The sequence below is a fragment of the Prionailurus viverrinus genome, chromosome E1 (assembly GCF_022837055.1).
Source record: "Prionailurus viverrinus isolate Anna chromosome E1, UM_Priviv_1.0, whole genome shotgun sequence".
NCBI lineage: Eukaryota > Metazoa > Chordata > Mammalia > Carnivora > Felidae > Prionailurus > Prionailurus viverrinus.
In genome coordinates, this window is record NC_062574.1 from 9,877,621 (window position 1) to 9,895,300 (window position 17,680).

At 45.2% G+C, this 17,680-nt stretch overlaps 1 protein-coding gene and 1 non-coding gene across 6 annotated transcripts in view; one reads left to right on the forward strand and one right to left on the reverse strand.

Moving 5' to 3' along the window:
* The window catches only part of SPECC1 (sperm antigen with calponin homology and coiled-coil domains 1), a 286,669-nt gene that overhangs the window by 23,458 nt on the left and 245,531 nt on the right, over window positions 1-17,680 (reverse strand). The window lies entirely within an intron of this gene.
* Window positions 6,829-6,935, forward strand: LOC125152306 (U6 spliceosomal RNA). The gene has a single exon (XR_007147154.1). It is a non-coding gene; the product is annotated as a U6 spliceosomal RNA (small nuclear RNA).

The following is a 17,680-nucleotide window of genomic DNA, read 5'->3' on the forward strand; positions in this document are numbered from 1 at the left end:
AAGGAGAAAGACCGACTCTGATCATCTTAAGGGACTGACTTGTGGCTGCTAAAAAGAAGTACACTTTCTGGGTTTTATCTACTGTAAGATTTACTGAGGGGGGGAAAAGCAGAGCAAAAACCCAAAGACACAAACCGATTATTTCCCCAGGGGAAATGGTTAATTACACATTTCAAATTAACTTTCTCTGGGATATAAATACCTTAGAGATATTTCTGAGAAGAAGAGAATTCTGGGGAAAGGAAATCTCAGATAGAGAGATAGGAAGAGATATAGATAGTCAGATACGGATATAAAAAGTAACAATCCAAGCATCTCCAAAATAAGTTTCTATGAACGCTCAGAAAAAAATTTTGTAAGATATACAATTTTGTCCTCGGCACAGCAAAAGTCATTTGAGAAAAGTGAATACCCTGGAGAGTATTTACATGGGACTATCCAAGAATATTCCGAAGGCTGAGACCAAAGACAAAGTTCTATGCGGAGGCGGCACTCTTAAATTACACAGTGGGACAAAATCCAACAATCTATATCATTTGCTTCTAGAAGGTTCTGTCATTTGCCTTTTGTTGCCTGGCAACCCCAACGTTTGGTGAAAACATCCACCACTGGAGGGGGAAGCTGGGAGCACACAATGAAACGGGTCCCACGCTCGACCCCACGGGGGCCATGACAGGACCTCATTCCCACTGCTCCGGCATCTCTTCTGGGGCTTTGTAGATTCCTGCACGAGATTTCTATGAATGGGGTGACTCCGTGTGCACTGAATAGAAAAGTTTAAAAAATTTAAAAAGACAAAAAACCCTGCAAAGCTCCCAGGAAGAAGGCAGAGGCCCGATTAGGAAATGCAGCCTGCTGGAATGTAGGAAGCCGGCAGAGTAGAAGAATCTTGAGTGCGCACCTCCTCACGTGGACACATCAAGGCCGCAACTACACACATAGCGACTCCCTCTGGAAACGGCCTCAAAACCAACAGAACAGCTCTTCCGCAGCTAAAGATGAAAGAAAAAGCCACATCGAGAAGGGTAGGAGGGGCAGAGACATGGTCGGGAACCAACCCCCCCACCCCATGCAGTGACCCCCAGTGGAAGGGCTGTCACAGGCATGGAGGTCGGTCCTCTCCGAGGAGTGAGGGGATCAAGCCCCACGTTGGGTATTCCCCCATAAGATGAACTCCCATAAGATCCCGGCTTTGAAAATCAGTGGCACTTAAATCTGGGAGAGCCTGAGGGCTACAGGAAATGGAGACTCTGCTCTTAAGGGGTCAGTGCACTGTTACCACTGCATTGCAGACCCAGCACAGAGGCAGCAGTTTTTGAAAAGCACCTGGCTTATAATGGAAGGGGGTTTACTGATTTTAAAAATGTCTGCCAGAGGAGCAGAGATGTGTAGGAACTTTCTCTGGAAATGGAGGTGTGCTGGCAGGCGCCATTTTTCTTGCCTTCCTTCAGCCTAGCTGGCCCTAGGCTGGGGACAGCCAGCTCTGATACTCCCCATCTACTTTGCTAGCACTGCTTGCCCAGCCCTGTGTTGCCCCGCAGACCCACACACCCAGCCCACTCACTCTGGCAGGTACCCCTCCAAAGTGGCTCCCGCCCTGCCAACACCTGGTGGGCAGTCCCAGCTGGGACCCATGCCCCTCCTGACTCATGCCCTGGGGCAGAGGGGCAGCCCGCCCACTAGCAGGCCTGTAACTGTCGTGGTGGGGCCTCTTGGCCAGCTGTGCTGGGGGCAGCCTGGTCCACCAGCACGTCCCCAGCAGCTGAGACAGGAGGGCTAATGATCTGGACACAGGATAGTGCCAACTGTCCAAACTGAGCATTAAAAAAAAGAATAAAACAAAAGGGGATAAGTTAAGAAATCTCTGGGACAACATTAAGCATACTAATATCTGCATTACAGGGGTCCTAGAAGAAGAAAGAGAAAGGGTCAGACGACTTATTCGAAGACAAAACTTCGAACCTTCCAAGGTTAGCTTCCCTAACCTTGGGAAGGATATGGACATCCGGGTCCTGGAATCACAGAGAGCCCCCAAAACGGTGAATCCAAGGAAGTTCACACCAAGACACGTAATGATGAAAACAGCTAAACTTAAAGAAAAAGAGAATCTTAAGGCAGCAAGAAAAAAAGCAGTTACATATGGGAAAAATCCCGTTCAGTAATTTGAATCAGGCTGGAAGGGAGAGGCAGGACACATTCAAAGTGCCGAAAGGAAAAAACCTATGACCAAGGATTCCCTACTTGCAAAGTTATCGTTCAGAAGCGAGGGAGAGATGGAGTTTCCCAGACGGACAAACAAAAGCTAAGGAGTTCATCACCACTAAATCAGCCTTACATGAAATGTTACATGGACCTCTTTAAGCAGAAAATAAGGCTATGACTAACTAGAAGTAAGAAAATTATGAAAGTGAAACGTTATCTGTTCAAAACCCGCTGTGCCCCGCCCCAAGCCACACTTTTACAGACAAATTCACAGGAGTCTGCACTTGGCCCTAACTCTGTTTTTCTAGGTCACGGCACCCTCCATTCTCAGAAATTAGACCCCAACTACAAAACAGATTCTTTTCCAGCCTGACCACAACCCACATCCCATACGAGCCCCGGACAGAGCCCCTCGAGACACCTGCTGCTCTACCTGGCCAAGAGTCGACCCCCTCAGCATACCCCCCATGGGTGAAGCTACAACCCTCTCACATTCTTAAAAAAAAAAAAATCTTGGGGCACCTGGGTGGCTCAGTTGGTTAAGCGTCCGACTCTTGATTTCAGCTCAGGTCATGATCGCACGGTCCCCCTGAGTCAGGCTCTGAGCTGACAGTGTGGAGCCTGCTTGGGATTGTCCCTCTCCCCTCTCTCTCTGTCCCTCCCCTGTTTTCAGTCTCTCTCTCAAAATAAATAAATAAACATTAAAAAAAAAAAAAAAGACCTGGGGCACCTGAGTGGCTCAGTCGGTTGAGCGTCTGACTTCAGTTCAGGTCATGATCTCGCAGCGGGTTCGAGCCCCGCTTCGGGCTCTGTGCTGACAGCTCAGAGCCTGAAGCCTGCTTTGGATTCTGCCCCTCCCCCACTCATGCTCTGTCTCTCTCTCTCTCAAAAATAAATAAACATTAAAAAAAAAAACCCAATGGCATTTTCCACAGAACTAGAATAATCTGAAAATTTGTATGGAACCACAAAAGACTCTGGATAGCCAAAGTTATCTTGAGAAGGAAGAACAAAAATGGGGATTATCACAATCCCGGATTTCAAGATATACTATAAACCTGTAGTGATCAAAACAGTATGGTACAGGCACATAAACAGACATGTAGATCAATGGAACAGACTAAAGAGCCCGGGAATAATCCCATGCTTATATGGTCAGTCTACAACAAAGAAGGCGAGAATATACAACCGGGAAAAGACAGTCTGTTTAATACATGGTGCTGGGAAAACTGCACAGCTACATGCAAAAGAATGAAACTGGGCCACTTTCTTACACCATACACAACAATAAACTCAATAAACTCAAGACTTGAAACCATTAAACTCCTAAAAGAAAATAGGCAATAACCTCTTCAGCATCAGACTTGGCAATATATATATATTTTTTCATCTGTCTCCTCAGGGAAGGGCAACCAAAGCAAAAATAAACCACGGGACTGCATCAAACTAAAAAGTTTTTGCACCACAGTTTTGCATTTCACTAAAAAGTGAAGGAATTCATTAACAAAATGAAAAGGCAGCCTACCGACTGGGAGAAGATATTCGCAAATGACATATCTGATAAGAGGTTAATATGCAAAGTATAATTACTATAATTGAACACCAAAACCAACCAACCAACCAACCAAACGAACACCAAGCAATCCAATTAAAAAACGGGCAGACCTGAATGGGTGTTTTTCTAAAGAAGACGTGAAACCATGCAGATGGTCCACAGATACATGAAAAGATGGTCAACATCACTCATCATCAGGGAAATGCAAATCAAAATCACAAGGAGATACCACCTCACACCTGTCAGAATGGCAAACATTAACAACTCAGGCAACAACAGATGTTGGCGAGGATGCGGAGAGACAGGATCTCTTTTGCATTGCTGGTGGGAATGTAAATTGGTACAGCCACTAAAAAAATAAAGTGTGGAGGTTCCTCAAAAAAATTAAGAATGGAAATACCACATGATCCAGTGATTCTACTTCTGGGGATATACCCAAAGAGAATAAAACCCCCAATTTCAAAGTATGTATGTGCTGCTATATTTATTGCATTATTTACAATAGCCAAGATATAGAAGCAACCCAAGTGCCCACTGATCGGTGAATGGATGAAGAAGATGTCTCACACACACACACACACACACACACACACACACACACACGCACACACGCACACTGGAATATCATTCAGCCATAAGAAAGAATGAAATCTTGCTGTCTGTGACAACAAGAACCTGCAGGGCATGATGCTAAGTGAAATAAGTCAGACAGAGTAAGACACACATCATGTGATTTCACTTACATGTGGGATATAAAAAAAACAAAATGTAGGAACAAACAAATAAAAACCCAGAAACAGACTCATAAACATAGAGAATAAACTGGTGGTTGCCCCTGTGGAAGGGGTGGGGAGATGGGCAAAATAGGTAAAGAGGATTAATAGGTACAAACTTCCAGTTATAAAATAACAAAGTTAGGGGCGCCTGGGTGGCTCAGTCGGTTAAGCGTCCAACTTCAGCTCAGGTCGTGATCTCGTGGTCCATGAGTTCGAGCCCCGCGTCGGGCTCTGTGCTGACAGCTCAGAGCCTGGAGCCTGTTTTGGATTCTGTGTGTCTCTCTCTCTGACCCTCCCCTGCTCATGCTCTGTCTCTCTCTGTCTCAAAAATAAAGGCTAAAAAAATTTTTTTTAATAAAAAAAAATAACAAAGTTACAGGGATGAAAAGTGCAGCATTGGGAATACAGTCAATAACATTGTAATAATGCTGTACGGTGACAGATGGTAACACACTTATCGTGGTGAACATTTAGTAACGTATATACATGTTGAATCACTATGTTGTATGTCCGAAACTAATATAATATTGTATGTCAACTACAATTCCGTTAAACATTAAAAAAGAAAATGCAGTCTGTCCACTGCCACAGGAACTAGATGTCTTGGGCACACAGTGACCTAAATATCCTCATTCCTGGGACTTCTCTGAGACTCTTTTTTGACATGTCTTTATTGTCACAGCTGTAGAATCAGACCAAGTTTTTTTTTGCGTGGGGGGAGGGGTGTAACAATTTATGGATCGTACAGAACAAAAGTTCATTTCTCACCATGGGCTTTGGGGTTCATTCCTTGCGCTGGGTAGATGTCTACACCCGTCCAGTTCTAGTATCCCTGTTCTGATCTCAGGCTATCTGGTAAACCTCAGCAGGAGGCCCCACATATGGACAGCACAGCCCACAGTCACGGACACGTGGTGACTCACACAGAGAGCACTTGGGACCCTCCTCTGCACAGTTTTTTTCCTTTCTGATGCCTCGTCCCCTAGAACATTGCTGTTTCAGCTGCCATTAGTGGCTGTCCCCCTCAGCGTGGATCCCACCCTGGTTCCCCATACTGTGACATGGAAACTATTCCCAAGCAGAGGGCTGGTGATCATGGAGGTCACCTCGTGAGTTTCCCTTCTCTCGGACAGTAGTTGTCTGGCGATAAGCTCCAGATGGCTAAATTTCAAAGCTAAAATTAAACATTATTAGAATCTACATAAATAGGTTTATACCCTTGGGGGAAAGAAAGCCATGTAAGGCATAAAATGCAAAGAGTACAAAAGAAGGGACTGAGAAAACTGGTGATATAAAATTAAGTTTCTGCATAACAAAAATTATAAGCAATATAAATACATATATAGCAAACCACTAATACCTGGAATATATTCTTTTTAATTTTTTTTAATGTTTGTTTATTCTTTGAGAGAGATAGACAGCATGAGCAGGGGAGGGGCCGAGAGAGAGGGAGACACAGAATCTGAAGCAGGTTCCAGGCTCCGAGCTGTCAGCACAGAGCCCGACGCGGGGCTTAAAGTCACGAACTGCAAGATCATGACCTGAGCAGAAGTTGGACGCTTAACTGACTGAGCCACCCAGATGCCCCTGGAATATATTCTCATAATCAATAAGAGAAAACAAGTCAAGGAAAACTTAGCAGAGGAATGTATCGGTAATGCACTGAAGAGGAAATACAGTCAGAAACATCTGAAAGGGTGTTGCCTCACCAGAAAGTAAAAATAGTGAACTGTGTTCACTCATCAAATTGGCAAAAGTTAAAAAGATTTTTAATTCACAGAGTTAATGAAGATGTGGGGAAATGGGTGTTCCCCCATTGGCTGATGGGAATACGGATTGGCACAGGCTTTTGGGAGGGCAACTGGAAACATTTTTTTAAGAAAAATATGGGGCGCCTGGGTGACTCAGTCAGTTAAGCGTCCGACTCTCGGTTTTGGCTCAGGTCATAATCCCGGGGTTGTGGGATCAGGCCCCATGTTGGGCTCCGTGCTGAGCGTGGAGCCTGCTTGAGATTCTCTCTCTTCCTCTTCCTCTGCCCTCCCCTGCTCACATTCACTCATTCTCTCTCTCTCCAAAAATAAATAAATCAATAAATGATTTGACCAAGTAATTGCACATGTAGGTATCTATTCTAGAGAAAACAGTCATGCCATCTACCCAAAGACACACCTACAAAAAATGTTTACTCCAGCATTATTGTTCAGAATGGGGAACTGGAAATATCCCAGTTGTCTATCAATTAAGCTAAGCAAACTTTTTTTGCTTTTGAAACATTGTTATGAAAACCCATCTACAGTGCTCGCTTCAGCAGCCCAGATACTAAAACTGGAACAAGACAGAGAATGTTAGTGTGGCCCCTGCCCCAGGATGACATATAGATTCATGAAGTGTTCTGTATTTACAAACACCCTCCCCCAAACCAATCTATAACTCAGTTTTCTAATCTGCAGGCATTCCTGTGAAGCTCATGGGAAAACGTTGATGTTCTGAGGGTTTTTTTTTTAATGTTGATTATTGAATGAGAGAGAAAGAGGCAGAGAGAGAGGGAGAGAGAACAAGTGGGGGAGGGACAGAGAGGGAGGGAGACAAAATCTGAAGCTGGCTCCAGGCTCTGAACTGTCCACGCAGGGCCCGAACTCACGAATGTTGAGATCGTGCCCTGAGTGGGAAGTTGAATGCTTAACCAACTGAGCCACCCAGAAGCCCCGATGTTCTGGGTTTTGATTGGTCTGCCATATGCGATTTGTTCTAGATACTCGATGTTTCTCACTAGTTATCAGTGTCAAATGTCAATCTACAGGACTGGTCCTACGCTTTCCTCCACGGTCACTGGCACTGAGGTAATCTGGGAGGACAGGGAGTAACAAATGGAGAGAGTCAAAATCCAAAAAAGATTTCAATGGGCCAAATTAAGTGGGATGATATCTAGCTTAATTCCTCATCTTCTTTTTGTGTTTTCCAATTTTTCTACAGTGACCGTGTATTACTTTTGCAGTTAAGAAAAATAATACGTTATTAAAAATATTAATGACATCACTTATAGACAAAATAGGCCAATGCCAATTCCAAGGTAGTGAGTGAATAATAAGACTGCTAATAACTGTATGTTTCTATGCTGAACGGATCCGGAAGAAATTATTTTTCCCCCAAAATGTTGGCTGTGTAGATGAAAGAAGGAAGATGCAATTAAGAACTTCCTAGAGGGGTGCCTGGATGACTCAGTTGGTTAAGCATCTGACTTCTGCTCAGGTCATAATCACATAGTTTGTGAGTCCAAGCCCTGCGTCGGGCTCTGAGAGGACAGCTCAGAGCCTGGAGCCTGCTTCGGATGCTGTGTCTCCCTCTCTCTCTTTCTGCCCCTCACCTGCTCGTGCTCTGTCTCTCTCTCTCAAAAATAAATAAACATTAGGGGCGCCTGGTTGGCTCAGTCAGTTGAGTGTCTGACTTAGGCTCAGGTCATGATCTCACGGTCCACGTGTTAGAGCCCTGCGTTGGGCTCTGTGCTGACAGCTCGGAGCCTGGAGCCTGCTTCGGATTCTGTGTCTCCCTCTCTCTCTGCCCTTCCCCTGTGCATGCTCTGTCTCTCTCTGTCTCAAAAATAAACAAAACATTTAAAATAAATAAATAAATAAACAAACATTTTAAAAAAAGAACTTGCTAGAAAGGCAGTGTAGAGACCTTAAGTTTCTTTCTTTATGTGATCGATGAAAAGCAGCTACAGATTCCCTGAAATCTTCCAACTGAGAGGTGAGGTCTAACTCTTCTCCTCTTGAATCTTAATGATTTGCTTGAATGCAGAGGAAGTGCAAGGTGGGATCTGCAAGGCTAGGACACAAGAAGCCTTGAAGTTTTTCTGAGGACTCTCAGAACACTCTCTCCAGGAGTCCTGAGGCTCCTGTCGTGGGTAGAAGCCCAGGCTAAGGGCAGAGGCCCTAGACATGGTGCAGCAGGGAGGGGTCAGGCCTAAACTGCAGACACAGGAACAAGATGAACACTGCTGTATTGTAATCCACCAAATTTGGGGGGTAGTTACATAGCTGTAGATAACTCAGAACATCTGACGCTCGTTACTTCTTTTAAAACTGTCGCAAAGGGCAGAATGGAAACCAACCTTCCGTTCCTCAAGCAAATAACTTTGGGGGTTCCTTGGAACTCCTTTGCTCTTCTGATCCTGTTCATATTATTGCTTTAATCACTTACTATCTTTTAGATGGCTAATCATCTCCCAAGTCAAGGGTGAAAGCTTTTGCTTGCCTTTAAGATTTAAAAAATGTGACCCCACTCCAGGTAGTCAACTAAATATCTTTTATACTTTTTTTTAAAGTTTATTATTTTTGACAGACACAGAGAGAGAGAGAGAGAGAGAGAGAGAGAGAGAGCGAGCTAGGGAGGGCAGAGAGAGAGGGAGACACAGAATCTGAAGCAGGCTCCAGGCTCTGAGCTGTCAGCATAGAGCCTGACGCGGGGCTTGAACTCACGGATCGTGAGGTCATGACCTGGGCTGAAGTCGGATGCTTAACCGACTGAGCCACCCAGGCGCCCCTCTTTTATACTCTTAAACATGGGTCTGTTCCACATTCAGGTCTGTTTCCACTGTTTGTGTTATCTGTTCTGGAACACCTATGATGGCTGAAAGTGGGTTATGAAGCAGGGACCACTTCTAATCAGGTTGGGCAACCATGCCTTCATCATTACTTTCTCAAAACTTTCTTGGCTGTTCTTACTCGTTTATTATTCTGGGTGAGTTTTTAATTATTTTACATTCAAGAATAAAGAAATGCTGTGGGATTTTACTTGGAACTGAATTACATTTAGAGGATCAGTTTACTTTTTTAAATGATTCTTCCCCCTCTTTATTCCTGTGGAAGGAATTGAGGGTTTGAGACTTGGAAAAGAACAGATCAAAACCGCAAGTCTAGGAAGGACTGCACTTTGGTTTACGGGGTGAGGATCAAATGAGTAAGTTACAAGGGACAACGTCAGCAGAAACATCCTCTGCCGAGTCCTCAGAGAATGATGCGTAGGTAGATACCACACAACCTCTCTCTGGAGGCAGAATCAAAAGGATGTTGAGATCAGAAGAGTGGCTGGAGCTACATCTTTCTTACTTCCTGCTTTGCTTCCTCCTTCTTCATTTAAGCAAACACCCCATGACGTTTCCTTCTTGAGGTTCTCTGCCCTGGGCCTGGCGACACTTGGTTGAGTTTCACGGCAAGTGTCCTGCCAGCCATCTCGTGGGGTCCATGCCCATGCCAACACTCCATTCCTGGTCCACCCAGCGGCTCAAGCAGCAGGGCTGGCGTCCCACGGCCAACGCGGTCAAAGGAAGATGAAATACACTGGCTCAGCATGGGAACTCGGGTTCTTGCACAACTTCTGTGAGCAGATCTTCTCTCGACCCCTCAGCTTGGTTCCCAAACGATTCTCTGCCATGTTCTATTCCCCAGGCCCAGACCAGGTTCCAGATCTTCGGAGAAACACCTTTCTAGAGTTTTCTTCCCCTCCTTTCCTCTCTTGCCTTTCGGCTGAGTCGGTTACCTCATCTTAATTAACTTCACGTGTCCTTTTAGCTTACTCTTTCTGAAAAAGATGGTAATTGCGGCGCTGCTGGTTCCGTTCATCCTAGAATGGCCCAATGACCCACTTTTCAGGCTCAGTATTCTGTTAGCACTCTGAAGCCCCTCCTTCTCCTACCTGAGAGCTTATCTAGCTTATTTCGCCAAGGAAATGGTAGAAGACCTTCTTATGAACCACCCGCATTCATGGGTCAACTCTTAAGGTGCCCGAAAGTGTGTAAGTACAGCCAGCAAATGTTCATCGAGCCCCGCTACGTGTAAGCGCTGAGAGACAAACATAATGAGGCGTGGTCCCTGGTCCCGAATGGTTCACCACAATCAGTGGAGCAGGCAGGGCGAGGCAAGCGGTGAGTCTGGGCTGCGGAGGAGGCCTGATGTGGTCTGGGCTGCAGAGAGTGAACAGGTCATACGCAGGACTCCCACGGAGTTCTGAGAACACAGGAGACACAGGTCTGTTTTGTTTTCTGTTTTTTTGAGCGGATACTCAGACTGAATGAGCCCTGGCAAACCAAAACGTGCATGACTCAAAAGAACAAATCCAAACTCGGACCAGCTCCTAGGCCTGGCTCTCTCTGTGTCACAAAAGCAGCTATGTGACTGTGACTTTAGACAAATGACTTTTCTGGCTTCTAGTTTCCTCATCTTTCCAGCGAACTGGTTAGATCCTAACGGTGGTTGTGAAATGATCATCAGCTGTGGGACCTGCTGTTCTAGCTAAAGCTTTCTGTGGAAGGTTTTTATAAAGGTAGAGAGTGAACGCTGTAAGACTATAAACAATTTCTTACCAGCTCCTTTTGTGTCCTTCTGTGAATATCCTATCTTGCACTGTCCAATACAATAGGCACTAGTCACATGTGGCTAAATTGGTTAAAATTGAATAAAGTTTTTTTTTTTTAAATGTTTATTTGTGAGAGAGAGAGAGAGAGAGAAAGGAGAGAGAGAGAGAGAGAGAGGGAGAGCGAGCACGCCGGAGAGGCAGAGAGAGGCAGACAGAGGATCCACTGTCTCTGCACTGACAGCAGAGAGCCCGACGTGGGGCTCAAACTCGCAAACTGCCAGATCATGACCTGAGCCGACGTCCTGACGACCTGAGCCGAGCTTAACTGACTGAGCCACCCAGGCGCCCCAAAATGGAATAAAACTTAAAATTCAGTGTCTCAGTCGCATTAGCCACCTTTCAATTGCTCAAGATCCACAAGTGGCCGGCCAGTGACTACTGTATTGGACGGTGCAGGTCTAGAACCTTCTCACCGTCACAGAAAGTTCTATCGGACAGCACTGGGCTGCACTTACACAAACGTGTATATGTATCTCCCCCTTTTTATGCAAAGGGTAGCATGTGATGCACATCGTTCTGTACCCACTTACTAAAGCCTGTAGACAGAGGCCCTTTCACGACACGTGTAGAAACAGTTACAGTGCAGAGACGGAGAGATCGGATTCTGAAGCCCAGAGCCCCGTCACTGAGGAGCTGTGTGACCGTGCGCAATTACTTAAGCTCTCTGTGTTTTAGTTTCTGTATCCTTAAAGTGGATGTGGAAAAGGAATACCTTACAGGATTCTAGTCAAGGTTAAATACACAAACAACACAGAAAGCACTTGTAAGAATGTCTGCTTCATGGTAACTATTTAGTAAAGAGCTCGCTTTTCATCACTATTAACTATCCGTTATGGGTCTGTCATATGGATGGATACGACAGTCTGTTTTAAGTTGTTTCTGGTCTTTTGTGATTATTCTGCACAGACGTGGAATAAATTATGACGGATTCTGCCCAATCGCTCTGAGAGAGATCCTTCCACTTTATGCTTCCTGCACCTCACAACGTGTGAGTGACTACGTCCCTACACATTCATCAGAGTCCACAAAGTTTCGGAGAACAACATGATTTTGTCCACACTCTGATGCCCTAGCACTCCAAATAGAGTATTTTTAGTAAGGAAGAACTTTTTTTTTTTTTTTTTTTAAAAAAAAGGGAAACAGCACTTCTGTATTTTTGGATGTGCTTACTAAGAAAATACTATGTAATAACTAAACGATTTGTTCTAAGGAATTCTGTTCCACGATCAAGTTTAATTTATACTAGCAATCTTCACCCCTTATTCCCAGAAAGACTGAATTCAGCCTCTAACATCATAAGCTTCTGTGGCTAGACTATTTCTTTTTCCCAGCTGAACATTTCATAAATAAGAGAACGGAAAAAATACTCAGTGCAGATTCGCTTGGGACTGTTATTATCTAAATAGACTTCCATGCCGTCCTGGGGGATCGAGAGTTGGAACAGCGGCAAACGGCAAGGCCTCGTCTCTCTTAATGAGGGCAAGATAATGGCTTTTGGTGTTGGATGGTGCTGGGCTATAATACCAGCTGCTGGCGTATTTGATCTGCAGAGGCCCTGGGGCAGGACAAACGATCCACAGGGAGGAGAAGGGACAAAGGCACTTTAAATCAACCTCAATCTACAGCAGGAGGAAGCTTTTTTTTTTTTTTTAATGTTTATTCATTTTTGAGAGAGAGAGAGAGAGAAACAGACAGGGCTGAGTGGAGGAGAGGCAGAGAGCTGGGGAGACACAGAATCCGAAGCAGGCTCCAGGCTCCTAGCTGTCAGCACAGAGCCCAACAAGGGGCTCGAACCCACAAACCACAAGATCATGACCTGAGCCCAAGTCGGACGGATGCTCAACTCACCGAGCCACCCAGGCGCTCCTAGAGGAAACGTTCTTACAACATTTTATTTTGAAAATCACGCTTTTACTTTTACTTTCTGAAGCCGGCAGGACATCCAACATTTCTATTCGAATTAAAAAAAATGTGCGAGCTGGCAATGTTTGACTGCAGATGCTTCCTTCAAAGGATCCTATGCAACCAGAAGGCTCAGCTAACTCACGTCAAGAGCGCTTCACTGGAGGGTAATGCTGTCTCTGAAAGCCCACCTGTATCTCACAGGAATTCAGCAGTTTGGAGCTGGCAGGATGTGGGTCTCTCAGCCTGCAGGGTGGCCGAGCTGAGCCTTACGCTTGGGTTTTTGGGCTTCCGGGTGCACCTTGCAGCCAGGCCTCTGAGCAGTGGCCACTCCCCTCACGGGCATGTGCGTCTCTCTCTGCTCTCCCTCCCGACCCACACCCACCCAGCCTCCACTCCAACCGTCCCCCAACCCCCTACCCTCCATCTCTAGTGCTTCAACACGGACCTTTTTGACTTACAGAGCTCGGCAGCCCAAACCCCTGGTGACCAAAACACTCTTTCCTTTTTCCTCAGTGACACAGAGGATTTAAACTCCCGGTTTCTGGTATGGGGGATGGGGTGGACGACATTCCAGACGTCTGAGAAAAGGGAGGGAAAACAAAACAGCTAAATATTCACGTTGATTCAGGCTGATCCTGGGGCACCTGGGTGTCTCAGTCAGTTAGGCATCCGACCCTTGGTGTCGGCTCAGGTCACGATCTCACGGTTCGTGAGTTCGAGCCCTGCATTGGGCTCTGGGCTGACAATGCGGAGCCTGCTTGGGATATTCTCTCTCTCTCTCTCTCTCTCTCTCTCTCTCTCTCTCTCTCTCATTCTCTCTGCCCCTGCTCTCTCTCTCACAAATACACTGTAAAAATAAAAATAAAAATACACATATAAAAAAAAGAAAAGGCCAATCCTCCCACACACATGGGTCTCATTCAGTCAGCTGCAGGGCCATTAAAGGGTGGCAAGGGTCTCCCAGAGCTGTGATTCTGGGAGACTGATGTACCCCTGCTGTGAGTTCACCCACGCAGGATGAATGACCTATGTTACAACACGGATGAACCTCGAGGGCATTATGTAAGGTGAAATATTAATTTCAGACCCAGAAGAACAGAGGCTGGATGACTGCGCGCCTGTGAGGTACCGCTCGTGGGCGAACGCACGGAGACAGAAAGTAGAACAGAGCTTACCAGGGGCTGGGGGACGGGGAATTCGTATTTAATTGTGCAGGGATTCAGCTGGGGAAGATGAACAAGTTCTGTGGATGGACGGTGACAGTGGCTGCATGACAATGTCCAACGCGCTACGGCCACTTAAAAATGGTTAAAATGGCAAATTTCCCGTGATGCATATTTTACCACAACAAGAGGTCAAGGATGACAGGAATGACAAAAGAACAGAGGGGACAGATCGCTCACTGCCCATCTTCCCACAAACACCAATAAAAGCAGCTAAGTGAATTCCATTGGACAACAGTGAATCTTCCCCCTGTAATTAAGAACACTTTCAGAACTATCCTGTTCTACTTAGCGAATTGCTAGGTAACGAGCCCAGTGTGAGTGAAAAGTTCCCAGGTATTCCTTCAAATCCCTGTTTGGTGGTTCTGCTTGGCTGTGCTGTCGCCATCATTTTGTCCCAGGGAACCCCAGTGCTGTGGGAGAGGGGGCTCTGCCCATCTTGCAGAAGCCGCACGGCCCGAACTGGTGCTTATGTGACAGGAAATCTGACACTGTCAGGCGGGCTCTCTCCTCACCCCAGCTTTCTAAAAAAAAATTTTTTTTAATGTTTGTTTATTTTTGACAGAGAGAGACAGACAGAGAGCATGGGTGGGGGGAGGGGCAGAGAGAGAGGGAGACACAGAATCTGGAGCAGGCTCCAGGCTCCGAGCTGTCAGCACAGAGCCCGACGTGGGGCTCGAACTCATGAGCTGTGAGATCATGACTTGAGCCAAAGTCAGACGCTCAACCAACTGAGCCACCCAAGCGCCCCTTAGCTTTAATTTTCACATGATTACCAGAATAAGCTACTCAGATTCTCAGGCCTTTTTCCACCTTTTCAACCCGCACACCTTAGGACACACGTGGCTAGGTGACTGGAAATCGGGAGAAAGAAATCCAGTAGGAAAAGTATACTGAAAACGTAAGGTAACAAGAATAAGAATAAATACATACTAGTAAGCCCCAAGAAAAGGAGAATGGGCTAAATGTCTCTATTAGAGGAATTTTCAAATTACGCATAAAGCTACACTAAGAAATACACTTAAAGCACGTGGATAAGAAAGATCGACAACAAAGGAATTACAAGACGCCAGGCAAATAAAAGCTGAGCAGAAACGGGAAGAGTATATGATTACCATAAACTGAAAACCTTTAGGTCAGAAGGTTTAACTGAAATAAAAGATAAACAGATTAAGAAGATACAACAGTAAAAAAAAAAAGATACAAGAGTGATGAACCCTTAGTCTGGTATCCAAGTATCTAATGTAAGAACTCTTAGAAGTCAAAGATTTTGACAAAAACTATATCGGAGTAAGAGCACAGCTCATTTAGAACTCAACAAATCAGTGCTGGACAGTGAAGGATACTCTCCAGTGCCCACAGCTCCAGCCCATTTACAAGGTCCCCCCCAGAGCAAGTAGGGAGACTCTACATTTATTTGTGTGACGAAAAGGTCCTCGTGGAGGGCTTTTACCAAAGGGAAAGAGCATTCAGCCCCAAGGAAAAACCTAGGCCTCCACTTTTGGGGAACATGAGACTTGCAACTTCTTTTTAAAAATTTTCCTTTAGGGGCACCTGGGTGGCGCAGTCGGTTAAGCGTCCGACTTCAGCCAGGTCACGATCTCGCGGTCCATGAGTTCGAGCCCCGCGTCGGGCTCTGGGCTGATGGCTCGGAGCCTGGAGCCTGTTTCCGATTCTGTGTCTCCCTCTCTCTCTGCCCCTCCCCCGTTCATGCTCTGTCTCTCTCTGTCCCCCAAAAAATAGATAAACATTGAAAAAAAAATATTAAAAAAAATTTTTTTTTCCTTTAATGTTTATTCGGTTTTTGAGAAAGAATGCAAGTGGGGGAGAAGCAGAGAGAGAGAGGGAGACACACAATCCCACCAGGTCCAGGCTCTCAGATGATGCGGAGCTCAAACCCACGAGCCGAGAGATGATGACCTGAGCTGAAGTCGGACACTCAACCGGCTGAGCCACCCAAGCGCCCCTAGACTTGCAACTTCTAAATGAGAGGTTTCCCCAACTTGGACCCAACAAAATTTCAGAACACCCTGGGTTCTCATTTGTCAGAAGGAATGTCAGAGTCTTGTGTGGATCTGTCCTGTACTCCAGAGTATATTCCAGTTCCTTCTGGCTGAAAATTGTCACCAACCCTACTGGAGAAGGCAGAAAAATTCCCACTGCATTTTTTGGCCACGTACAGGGTTTTATTTTTTATTATTTTTTTTTTTTAATTTTTTTTTTTTCAACGTTTATTTATTTTTGGGACAGAGAGAGACAGAGCATGAATGGGGGAGGGGCAGAGAGAGAGGGAGACACAGAATCGGAAACAGGCTCCAGGCTCCGAGCCATCAGCCCAGAGCCGACGGGGGGCTCGAACTCACGCGAGATCACTCGAGATCTCGCGAGATCGTGAACTCACCGACCGCGAGATCGTGACCTGGCTGAAGTCGGACGCTTAACCGACTGTGCCACCCAGGCGCCCCATGTACAGGGTTTTAGTACTCACTGACATCTTAACAAAAAACCAGATCTGATTAACATAAAACTTCATTTATAGTTAAGCCAGGCAACAACAAGCCAAAAGCCCCTTTATCAGTAACAGAGTATAAAAAATATGAATGACCATAATCAAGCAGCAATTTCCCCCAGGAGTAATATACCATATTATACACCACATTCCACAACTTTGGCCCCAGGAATATAGGAATGTTTCTGCCACTAGGAAATCTGTTACATAATATAATACATTTATGTTAATTATATAAGTGGATTAAAAGAGAAAACACCTTATGTATTGCTCAACAAATGCCAAAAAGGAATTTGATACAATTCTTACCTATTTCTGGATTAAAAAAAAAAAATCTCTGGGGCACGTGGGTGGGTCAGTCGGTTAGGCATCCAACTTCAGCTCAGGTCATGATCTCACGATCCATGAGTTCAAGTCCCCATCGGCCCCCATCGGGCTCTGTGCTGAGAGCTCAGAGCCTGGAGCCTGCTTCTGATTCTCCCATTCTCTCTGCCCCTCCCCCACTCATGCTCTGTGTCCCTCACTCTTAAAAATGAATAAATGTTAAAAAAAACTAAGTAAAAAAAAAAAAAACAAACTCAGTAAACTCACAAGAGAACTAAGCTTCCTTTAGCTGAGAGAGTATTTATTAGGTAACAATGCAAAAATATATTTAAAGGTGCAATACTACTGTGAATGGAAAATAAGACAAGAATATCCAACATCTTAATTTTAAAAATTAAAAAAAAAGGGGGGTGCCTTGGTGGCTTAGTCGGTTAAGCATCCAACTTCGGCTCAGGTCATAATCTCACCTTTCGTGAGTTGGAGCCCTGAGTCGGGGTCTGTGCTGACAGCTCAGAGCCTGGAGCCTGCTTCAGATTGTGTCTCCCTCTTTCTCTGCCCTTCCCCTGCTCGCACCTTCTCTCTCTCAACGATAAATAAACATTAAAAAAATTAAAAAAAATAAAATAATTTGCAACAATGTGGATGGAACTGGAGGGTATTATGCTAAGCCAAATAAGTCAGAGAAAGACAGATACCATATGATTTCACTCATTTGTGGAATTTGAGAAAATCAACAGATGAACATAAGGGCAGAGAAGGAAAAATAAGATGA